Raw genomic sequence first — 12,063 nt, 5'->3', positions numbered from 1 at the left:
AGTTGTAAAAACAAAGGAGATGCTGCCCAATTTTCGTTAGCTTTAGCTTAAGCTTAAGTATACTTCCGATTATCTAATTCTAGCACGAATTCTCTTAAATGTAGAATCGCGAACATTGGAGGAAAGTACTTAAATTGATAAAGTTAGAGCGACATCAAGGTATGTGAGGCTAGTACCTTCTTTTTCTAAGGCATGATTCCTATGACATGACTTGCTTTATCTTACCATGACTTTCTTACATTCCGAAAACTATGAGTCTATGTTATAAAGAGCTTTTCATAAGATAAAGATAAGAGATGTGTTATGGATATGATAATGATGATGAGGATTCTAAGTCTAGGGATTCCAAAGCTTATGATATGATATTTCTACGAAGCTAATGATCCTTATATGATTCTTTGATGTTTCTTATTGTTGTTACACTCACTTTACAATGCTAGTTCCTTCAAGGTGAAGCATGATGATCATGACAACTCCATAATGGAATTGGGGGTTCTCGACCTTACATCACCCCGATAGAGTTATAGCTTATCTTTGGGCTCTTATGCATGCTTTATGATAAGTATATGATGATGAGATTACACCATGCCTATATGGCCGGGCAGACACTTCTAAGGTGGGCGGCATATACACCATGTCTAGAGGGCATGGGCAGACACCACTAGTAGGCGGCACGAGATGTTTACCCCGGACGCGGGAGGCCTGGGCGCAGGCTAATAATGATCACACGACACCTATATGGTCGGGCAGCCTATATTTCCATACCTTATATGATGATGTTTATGATGTAAGTTAGCGTGCATTATTCAGTCTTAAGTGACATTCAGTTACCGGTTGTTTCCTTATTGATGTTCCCTTGTTCCTTTGGTATGCTATTATTGTTCATTCCTTATATACTCAGTACAATGTTCGTACTGACGTCTTTTCCTTTTGGATGCTATGTTCATGCCCACAGGTAGACCGGGAGTTGGCCCAGATTCATAGGAGTCTATCAGCAGATTTACGGGAGAACTCCACTATTCCAGAGGTGCCATTTTGATACATTATTTTATTTATATATTTGGGCATGACGGGGTCCTGTCCCGTCCTTATATCTTAGTACTCTAGTAGAGGCTCGTAGATACATATGTGTGGGTAGTAGATGTCCCATGATGACTACATTGTATATTCTTGTATATCATTTTTGCTACCGTGAGGGCCTATGTATATTTATATATTGCTTTGAAGAGTACATGTGTTCAGGTGGGGTATGATGATTACCCCAATGAGTGGGGCTCAGTAGTCAGCTCCTGGTGCCCATCATGGCCCCCTAGTCGGGTCGTGACAATACAACAGACTCTTCTGATTTTGTATTTTATCAGACTCAGCTGAAGAGTAGTATAGCTACCTTAGAAGACATAAAAAACTTATAAAAGTACAACTATATTCACTCAATGTCAGGATTTGTTGTAGGTCGTACCCTTCTTTTATACCCGTTTCAGAGCCAAGTATGAGTGGTTAAGTTCTTATACTATCCTAGGATTCGTCGAAATCCTGCTACAATCCTGTCATGTTCCTATACTATTAAGTATTTAGGTCTACTGTTTATCTTCCTTAGGGCTTAATAACTTTGTTCTCTAGTCCAATACTATTAAACCCTTTAAGTCTTAGTGTGAGGCATGGGAGTAATTCCCCCATAAGTCGTTGGATGCTAGAATAGACTGCCGTCACTCAAGTGCCAGGAGGGCCGTAGGAGCAAGGCACAGTTTGGTGTACCAGTCCCCAAGACCACATAGAAAGAAGGATAGACACATAAAACACTAGAGAAACAAGTTAGTAACAATTAAGAAAGATACACAGAAACCTCTAATTAATTACAGTAGAAGAACAAGTAGGATAAAGATAGCAAAGATAGTAGACACACCCATAAGATAGTATCCCCTACTCCAACTCATTTCTAAAAAAGAAAACATTTAAGAAAACTCATCCATCTTTTAAAAGAATAAGATTTTATAATAAATATAAATGGACAGACCATTTTCTTAGAAAATAATTATTAAAAATTATAAAAGATCTATAATTCGAAATCTTGTTTCGAAATTCTCTAAAGGACCCAAAAATCCTTTATATTTAAAACCAAGGTGATAAAATAAATATTTCTCTAGAAGAAATATTAAATTCCGTAGCACGGATTGAATTGTTATTAAATTTTAACAGAGAAAATCTGTCGGTTACTAAAAATAGTATTAAGTGGTTTCAAAATCAACATGATACTATATTAGCTCCATATTAAAAATGAATTCTGAAAAACAGAATATTTTAAATAGTGTTAATATGTCAACAGAAGCTACAAAGATAGCTAAAGTTGAAAATGATTTACAAAGTTGGAATATTCCAAAGGAACCATTCCGATCAATTTATAATTCAGGAAAGTTTTAACTACAATATCAAAACTTGTGTATCCACAGTGGCTATTAATAGTTCTGCAGAAACTATTAAGTTATTATCTATTCAAGATGTAAACAGATGTATGAAAAATTATAATTTTCTTCACATAGGACATGTCCAACTTGCTGTCAAACCTCTTTACAGATTAGGTTTAGACATGCCTTTATGTCTCTTATTAAGGTTGTTAAACTTTGAAGATTCTTTAGTAGGAGTTTTACAGAGTAACCCAGCTAATGGCCCGGTTTACTTTAACTGTTATCCAAATTAGTCGGTTGACATATACGACCAGAGTATATTGGATACGTTAACTCTTAATATATAAACAAGAAACATGAATAGCAAAGTTAATACAAAGGAAATAATTGTAATATATAGAGTGTATTACAGACTAATGAAAACAACCTTAGCTCCACAAGCTAAAATAATGAGTCCAAAAGGAGTTACTATGCTTATAGAATCAAACCAAGAACATAGTAGTACCTTTGTACCCAGAATGACAAAAAACAATGAAATTTTATCCAAAGATAAATGGCACTTTGATGCCATAACTCAACCAAAAGCTAAACCTGAAAGTCCAGCCATTGAACAAGTTATTCAGTATCGGGATAGATCTATTGACCTAAAGTTCCTTAGATCTGGATCGGTTAATGAATCATCTTCTGGTAGTCAAATGTCTTTCACAAGACCTTCGTCAAGCCAAACAATGTCTTGAAAAAGACCTTCATCATTTAAATCCCCAGAGGAAGTAGGGGTAAGTCACGATAATATTGTGGATAAAATTGATAGAAAACTTAAAGGAGTAGATTTTACAAAAACTATACCTAAAGTTTACTACCATTCACAACAATTTTAAGTAAACTCAGAAAGTCCAACAGCTAATGATATGAATTTAGAAAAGAAAGATTCATTAGACATGCTAAGGACTAATGACTTTAAATCAGATCTTTTAGCCTTAGACAAAGAGCTAAAAAAAAACAAAACGAATCTTTGTCTATGTTAGCAACAAATGACATACAAAAGCCAAAGGAATAGTCGAATCAACTGTTCCACCATTAGAAGAAATCTAAATACCAGTAGGTAAAGAAGTAATTACTGCTTCTCCTTTTAAACGAGAAGGAACCAATATGGATAGTGATCCTAAAACAAAGGACATTAACAAATTGATTCAACAAAGCAATTATACAAACCAATTATTACATGTAGTATCTAATCAATTGATAAAACATACCAATAAATAGGTAGTTCCTTCAAGGACTACAACAAAAGTTCTAAATTGGAGAAACATCCAATATTCAAACTTCCAGAATTTTCTAAAGAAAAATTTCCAGAATTACCAAATAAATTTAATCTTAAGGATGATTTTATTGACAAGATTAATAAACAATTAAAAATATCTGAATCAAAAGCTTCTAATAAGACAGGTACTAGTGAAGTTAGAACATTAAGTATAGAAGCAAGATTTGAACAGGAATTAGCCAAATTAGAAAATTTGGACAAATTCAACAAAAAATCACCAAAAACGGTTCAAACTATGTCAAATGAAAAGGAAATTCAACACTTAACTATCAATCCAAGATATTCTACAAAAAAGAATTATTACAGTAGGCCTTCCTTTCCAGATGTTCAATTTGAGGAAGATCAGTATCGCATAAGTACTTCACACAGCGGGAATGACATAGCCGATTGGAATATAGATTGGTTAGCAGAAAGCCAAATCTATAAAATATTACATGAAATTGGTATTTCTATCACAACATATAAGATTAATCATGCTGGAGATAGATACGCAGCGACTTTAATTATTTCTAGTTTTACTGGAATGTTAAAAAATTGGTGGGATAATTATGTCTCTGAAGATAATAAAGCACAAATCCTAGGTGCTATATCAATAGACACTACATTTAAAATTGAAGGAAATAACCAAGGTGCAGTTGATGAAGCAAGAGAAGATTCTTCAACAACATTAATTTACAGTATAGCTAAACACTTTATAGGAGAACCAAAACTTTCCCAAGATAGGAGTTTAGAATTATTAAACAATCTTAATTGCCCAAAATTAGATGATTTTAGGTGGTATAAAGATATGTTTTTTAGGGAAAGTAATGATAAGAGAAGACTGTGGTAATGATTTCTGGAAAGAACGATTTATTAGCTGTCCACCTTCATTATTTGCTGAAAAGGTTAGAACAAAAATCAAAGAGAGGTTTAATGGAAGAATTCCATATGAAAACCTTACTTATGGAGATTTAATTAGTTTTATTAATGTGACAGGACTAGATCTATGCACAGATTTAAAACTAAAACATTTCCTGAAAAAGGATCAACAACAATCTTTAAAGGATTTAGGTAGTTTTTGTCAAGACTTTGGTTTTGAGAAAATCTCTGCCCCATCCAAGAAATCGAGCAATTTAGCAAAAAAGTCTGCTACTTCTAAAACCCATTATAGGAAAAAGAAGAATGTAGATGTCACACCCCAATCTTACTAGGGTGTGATGGGCACCCGACCCCATATCCGGAGCCAAGCGAACCCGCTGACTCTTATTACGTACATAATCTTTTGAACCCCTAACTCAAGTACACATAATAAAGCTTACTGAAATATTCTTTTTGTTGCTTTCAAATCAAATAAAGTCTGTAACTGTGTAAAATTTATATCATAATACAAACTGACTCCCGATACCCACGACTCTGTCTGCAAAGTCTCTAACATCAATCCAGAAATCCTAGCATACAAGCTCTGACTCGGCAGCACTCCCAGGAACAAGTGGGGTCTACCAACTTCGCTGGAACTTCTTCTATACTAGCTTCAGCTCATCTGGGTGTACCTGCGCGGCATGAAACGCAGCCCCCGAAGAAGAGGGGTCAGTACGAGCAATGTACTGAGTATGTAAGGCATAAATGGTAACATAGTAAAAGATGAACATAGGAATATTAATTGTATGGGAATATAGTACATATCATAAGATAAAGGAGTAACCTGTACATGTGAGTGCCCCTTAGGGCGGATGCCATGCATGCTTATCTGGTCATATCATATCATATCATATCATAGCACCGAACAACGTCGGCTCACCCACATAGCGCCGAAATATGTCGGCTCGCCCATATATCCTGCGTCCGGGATGATATAACGCCAGCTGACCAGGTGGCAATGCGTCTATAGCGCAACATATGTCCCTTCCCCTCCATATCTCCCTCCCTCCCCCCATGTACATATACATATACATATACATATATAGCATGCATGAGAGCCCAAAGAAAGTCATGTATCCATCGGAGTGACGTAAGGTCGGTAACCTCCGATTATATTATGGAATAGTCATGGGCGTCGTGTCCCACCATGAAGGAAATAGTATTATAAGGCGAGACTATCAATGAAGAGTGTCATCATGAGAAAACATAAAATAGGATCATAAGGCATCGTTTCATTTACTTGGAACCTTTAAAGTAGTCATTATCCATAATAGAGTTGAGATATCAAGAAATAGTTTAACATTTTCATATTGTCATATTCATGGTAGGAACATATCGTCAACATATCTATCATAGACATTTTCTCATATTTGAATCAACAACAATCCGGGAATTCAACCCGGCCAAACTATCAACAACAATACCAACAAGTATTCTAGCAACACTTCGACATTCAATTCGATTCAATTCAATTCAATTCACATAACTTTCAAAACGATTTAATTAACATACTACTCCATCCAACACCTTCCAAATTTAACGAAACCAATGACAACCCATTTCCTTTCCTTCCAAACTCATGAACTACACACTAACAACATCATATTAACAACACCACACTAACAACATTACCTTCCATGCATGCAAGAACATTATATTCAATTTACATAAACTTCTAAAACAAGTTTCCAACAATTACCACTTAAACTAAAATTATTAAGTTTCCATTTTCCACCATAGATTTCATTACGACAATAACCAATATACTAAATAAAATAGACTCATTCTCTTCCATATTACACCACCACCACACGGCCACACTACCATTTATATACACGGCCACAACATGTTCAAAACAGCCCATAAACACAATAGCTTCAACACAACACTTTATGACCCTTTCTCCATAACTACTTTCGTTTTTAACGCTTGCTAGACCTTCAAATAAACTCAACACAAGAGATGAGATGAATAAAATACCTTATACTTGAAGAAACTTAGCCACATCAATTTTCTCCAACGCCACACTTGAGTAGAAGCAAGAACAATCACCTTTCACGGACTAGTTTGGCGAAATCTTGTTAAATTCTTGATTTATCGGACAATAATATTTGGGAGAAGTTTTCAGAGACTTCTAGAACTGTTTGGTATGTTAATATGCTGAAACAAAACGGGTTGATGGTGGTATTTATAGCCCCTTGGGTCGGTTCCACCGACTTCTCTATGTGGGGCCCGCGGAACCCTTTTTGACAGCTTGAGGTCTTGCTCTTAAAATGGCCATAACTTTTGATCCCAACATCGTGTGAGGGCCCACGACATACCGTTGGAAAGCTAATTCAATTATCTACAACTTTTATTTCTGGGGGTTTTCCCAAATTCCGAACGTATAATAGCGTTTTTGCCCCTCCAAGTCAGGTCATCCGAAAACGTATCCTTAAATCATCCTTTTGGAGGGCTTACGTCCATATTTGGCTTAAGGGTCCTTCTTTGGACTTGCTCAACTTCACATGTACTACTCATATATCTCTTAATATGTCCTTTATAAAATTCTGACATGTGGGCCCCACCTTAACTTATGGTTACGAGGGCTATCATCAAGTAACTTGTTAACCGATTTACCCCATACCATCTCCAAATGTCATATATATACATTCTTGTACTCAGGTAATATAATCTTTATCCCTAATCCTTGTGTAACTTTTCTCTCCCTTGAGCTCATACTAAGTCGTCGACAGTCTTGGTAACGCAAAAATTTTCGGGGTGTAACAGTAGATAAACCTTATAAAAAGAAAAGATTAAAAGATCACCAAAAATGAATTTTGGAGATACACGTTGGACTTGTGGCAAATCAGGTCACAGATCAAATGAATGTAGGATTACCAATAAAAAGAAAAAGAAGATAAATCTTCTTGATGTTGATGATAAAGTAAAAGATAAACTTTATACAATTCTAGAAGAAAACGATATTACTTCGTCTTCTTCAGATAAAAGTAGTGACATTGAAATTGAATCAGACTATAGTTCCAATTCTTCTGAATCTCAAGATTGTAATTGTACAGGAGTTATATGCACCTGCAGTCAAAATTCAATCAATGTTATTACTAAAGAATCAAAAGAATTCCTTCTTGACCTAGTTAATCATATTACTGATGAAGAGGCCAGGAAGAAATATCCAATTGAATTAAAAATATTATTATTAATCAATCAAAGGAAAAACCTTCGATTGAACCTTTTAACATGAAAAATGTTATGAATAGGTTCTCCTCCAAAGATAAGAAACCTACAATCCAAGATTTACAATACGAGTTAATCTCCGTAAAAAATGAGATTAAAGAAGTTAAACCAAGACTAACTAAAGTCAAAATGGATTACATCACTGATCAAATATTATCTTAGACAAGAAAGGAAATTCTTGCAGAAGATATTGAAGATAATAATTCATTGCAATTTCCTGATAATGAAGTTGACAAAGAAGAAATCATAGACACGTCTAATAATAATACAAGTGGCACTATACAAATAGTCAAATCACAAAGCTGGCATAATCCTATTACTTTAAAAGTTGGAAATATTTGTCACGACCCATTTTAGCCTAGGTCATGCGGGCACTTACCATAACTCAATGTTCACAATAAAAAATTATAATAAAATAGCGGAAGAAGTAAATGACCTAAGTCTCACAATATAATATAATATAGATAAGTGCGGAAGTAATGAATCCACCCCAGTATCTGATCTGGTCATACAAGACCATCTAAATTCGAATACTAAGGTTTGAATAATAATATATAAATGTCTCAAATCATGTCTTGAAAGAAAAGTAAGACATAAGCAATAGAAGAGTCTTCGAGGTCGACAAACCCATACCCACCCTGGAAAACTCAAGTAGAAGCTGAGGAGTCAATCAGCCACGAGTCAGAGAAGTAGATCTGGCCTGATACTCTGCATTCATAAAAGAATGCAGCAAGTGCAGGTCAGTACAAACAACGCTACTGGTAGGCATCATAGGCTGATTAAGCATAGTTAACACAATTCAAAAAATAACGCAGATAAACAAGTAAACGAATCACGCATAGAATAATATAATCGTAACCAAGTATCCATCAACACCTATGTAAGTATCTGTTACACCCTGGAAATTTTCCCGTTAAGCGTACAGTGAATAGGATAACAAGGATATAGTGTATACGATGTTGTGGAGATGAGTGATAACGTTCATTTGATTGGTATCAAGGTGTTGAACAACTGTTAAGAAGGTCCCGTAAGGATCGGAGATAAAACGAAGTGACAAAATAGGACTCAGTGAACTGGCGAATTATATGGTAGGTTATACAGACCGTATAATGAACCGTTAAAGTGACACAGAAAGAAGTTGAGGAAAAGTGGGTTTTACGGTAGATTATACGGACCATATAAAATTATACGGCCCATCAAATGAACCGTCAAGTTGACACAGAAAGGGGTGATCACTTAGTCAGTTTTAAGGTCAATTATACGGACCGAATAAATTTATACGGACCGTATAATGGACCGTATAATGGCATCGGGACTGGTTTTGTATTTATAAAAATATGATCCAAGTTTCATTTTCTCATTTCCTCTTCTCACTACACGACCCAATCTCTCTCTCTAGAAACTTCCAAACACTCCAAACCAAGAATTCAAGTGAAAATCAAGATCAATAACACCCAAATTCATGAAATCAAGAGTGTGAGACTCCTCATAGTTCATCTAAGTCAAGGAACTCCAAAGAAGGTGGAACTAGGGTTTTGTCTAAGTGGAGTATTTCAACTCAAGACTTGTTCAACCATAATCCAAGGTAAGTTTCATGATCATTTCATGTTGTTTAAGGTATTGGAAAGCTTAGACACTTGAAATGTAGAAGAACATAGAAATGGGACATTATTGAGTGAATAGTGACATAAATGAATGATAGTGGAATTGAACTATGAATATTGAAGTGTTGTGAGTACTAATACGTTATAATGATGTTTATATCATGAAACAAGTATTAAACGCGTGAAAACACAAAGATGAGTTATAAGGAGAAATATGGGAAAATTGGAGGAAAATGGTGGATTTTGCTAAATATACATAAATGATGATTGTTGATTGTGACATTGTGAGTAGTATTGTGAATGTTGGGAGTTGATATAGAACATGGGAGAAGTAGTATAAACAAAGGGAGTGCTGCCCAATTTTTCCTAGAATTAACGATGAGTTCTTGTAGTCAATTAACTAATGTTAGTCCAATTCTCTCGTGAAGGTAACGACGTGATATCGACGGAGAACAAGTGAGCGATATCTTAGCTAAATGACCAAGGTATGTGAGGCTAGTCCTTCTTTCTAATGGCATGAATCTTTTAGCTTGAATCCCTATTCCTTCCATGAGTTCTTACATTCTAAGAAGTTAAAAGCTTATGCCTATGAATGTCTATATGATATAAGTTATACGATATGATGACACTAGAATGATGATGATGTTATTCCTTGCCTACACTCACCTTGTGTACTAGTCCTTTCAAGGTGAGGCAGAACGTCCATGATGGTTCCATAATGTAATCAGGGGATCACGACCTTACGTCACCCTGATAGAGTAAAGTTGATCATGAGTCTTATATACGCATTATGACAAGATAAGTATTTTATGGTAAGCACATTACTATGAGCATTTACATTAAGCATGTCATGAGCATTTCACACCGGGCCTAGTTGGCCGGGCAGACACCGCTTCAGCGGGCGGCGATACGGATACACCACGACCTACGGGCGTGGGTAGACACCACTAGTGGGCGGCATGAGATGGTACCCCAGATGCGGGAGGCCTGGACGCGGGCTAATATTATTGATTATCACACCGTTCCGACAAGGACGGGCAGCTTGCATATGATGCATACATGTCATGATGATGAGTATGAGTAAGATAGCATGCATTACTTCATTTATGATTATCAGTCAGATCCAGATGTCTCATGTTGATGTTATCCTCATATTATTGATGTTTCTTTTCATTATGTATGCCTCTCATACTCGGTACAATATTCGTACTGACGTCCTTTCTTCGGACGCTGTGTTCATGCCCACAGGTAGACAGGGAGGAGAGCTTGGCCCAGGTCCTCAGTAGCTGCCAGCTGATAGATAGCACTCCATTGTTCGGAGGTGCTTATGACTATTCTTTTGATGTACATTCACACATGCATATTTTGGGCATGACGGAGTCTTGTTCCGTCCATGTATTCATTATGTTAGTAGAGGCTCGTAGATACGCAATGTGGGTTAGATGGTCTCACAAGATGTTTTCATATGTATGTATACTATTTTGATGGCCGAGAGGCAAATGTATATAAAGTATTTATATTTTGATTAAATATGATTTTCCTACAATTAGTATGTAAAATTGATAAAAGAGTATTAAATGAGCGAGACAAGCAGTAGAGTAAGCGGTGCTCGGTAATTTCTCCGGGTACCCGACGCGGCCCCTAGCTGGGTCGTGACAGAAGTGGTATCAGAGCAGTTCGCCCTAGAAAGTGTCTACGAGCCGTGTCTAGTAGAGTCTTGTTTATGGTGTGTTGCGCGCCACGCTAATAAACTAGAGGCTACAGGGCATTTAGGAAAATGACCATCTTTCTTCTCATGAGATCGTGCGATAGAGCCATGTCTAGGATTATATCATTCCTAAAGGTGCGTTATGGTTTCAGATAAATTCCGCCGAAAGGGAAAGCTACAGCTGCCCAGAAAGGAAAAGCTACGACAAAGAGGCAGGCGGAAAGAGAGCCTCCGGCAAATGTAGAGGAAAGTGAATCGCAAAGTGAGGTCGCGCCCAATATAGAAGAGCAGGGAGGAGACTCAGCTCCGATTCCTCCACCGGGTGCTTCGGGTCAACAAGTGTCCGAGGCCATACATTTATTGACACAGTTGGTTGCCGCTCAGGCACAACTACAGAATGCGGGCCCAAGTGATCATTCAGCTAGTACAAGAGCCCATGATTTCCTTACTCTAAATCCTCCAGAATTTTTCGGGTCGAAGCCGGATGAGGGCCCATAAAGGTTTTATCGATGAAATGCTGAGGACGTTAACACTTATGCATGCTTCTGAGACTGAATCTGTAGAGTTGGCCTCATATAGACTTCGTGACGTAGCGGTGCTATGGTATAAGAATTGGGTCATAACAAGAGGGGAGAATGCCCCACCTCCCGTGTGGCAAGAGTTTGTAGATGCCTTTATTCGTCACTACTTGCCATCTGAAGTCCGCCGAGCTCGAGCGGACAGGTTCTTAAATTTGAAACAAGGAAGCATGAGTGCCCGAGAGTATAGTATGTAATTCAATTCATTGGCCCGGTATGGTCTGACGATGGTGGCTGACATGGGGGACCGAGTCTATAGATTTGTGAGTGGTTTAGGACCACACTTGTTCAGAGATTGCCTGACAGCCTCTTTGCAAGA

This window comes from Lycium barbarum, chromosome 7 (genome assembly GCF_019175385.1).
Source record: "Lycium barbarum isolate Lr01 chromosome 7, ASM1917538v2, whole genome shotgun sequence".
Lineage (NCBI taxonomy): Eukaryota > Viridiplantae > Streptophyta > Magnoliopsida > Solanales > Solanaceae > Lycium > Lycium barbarum.
The sequence above is the reverse complement of the archived record's forward strand: the minus strand, read 5'-3'. Positions refer to the sequence as shown.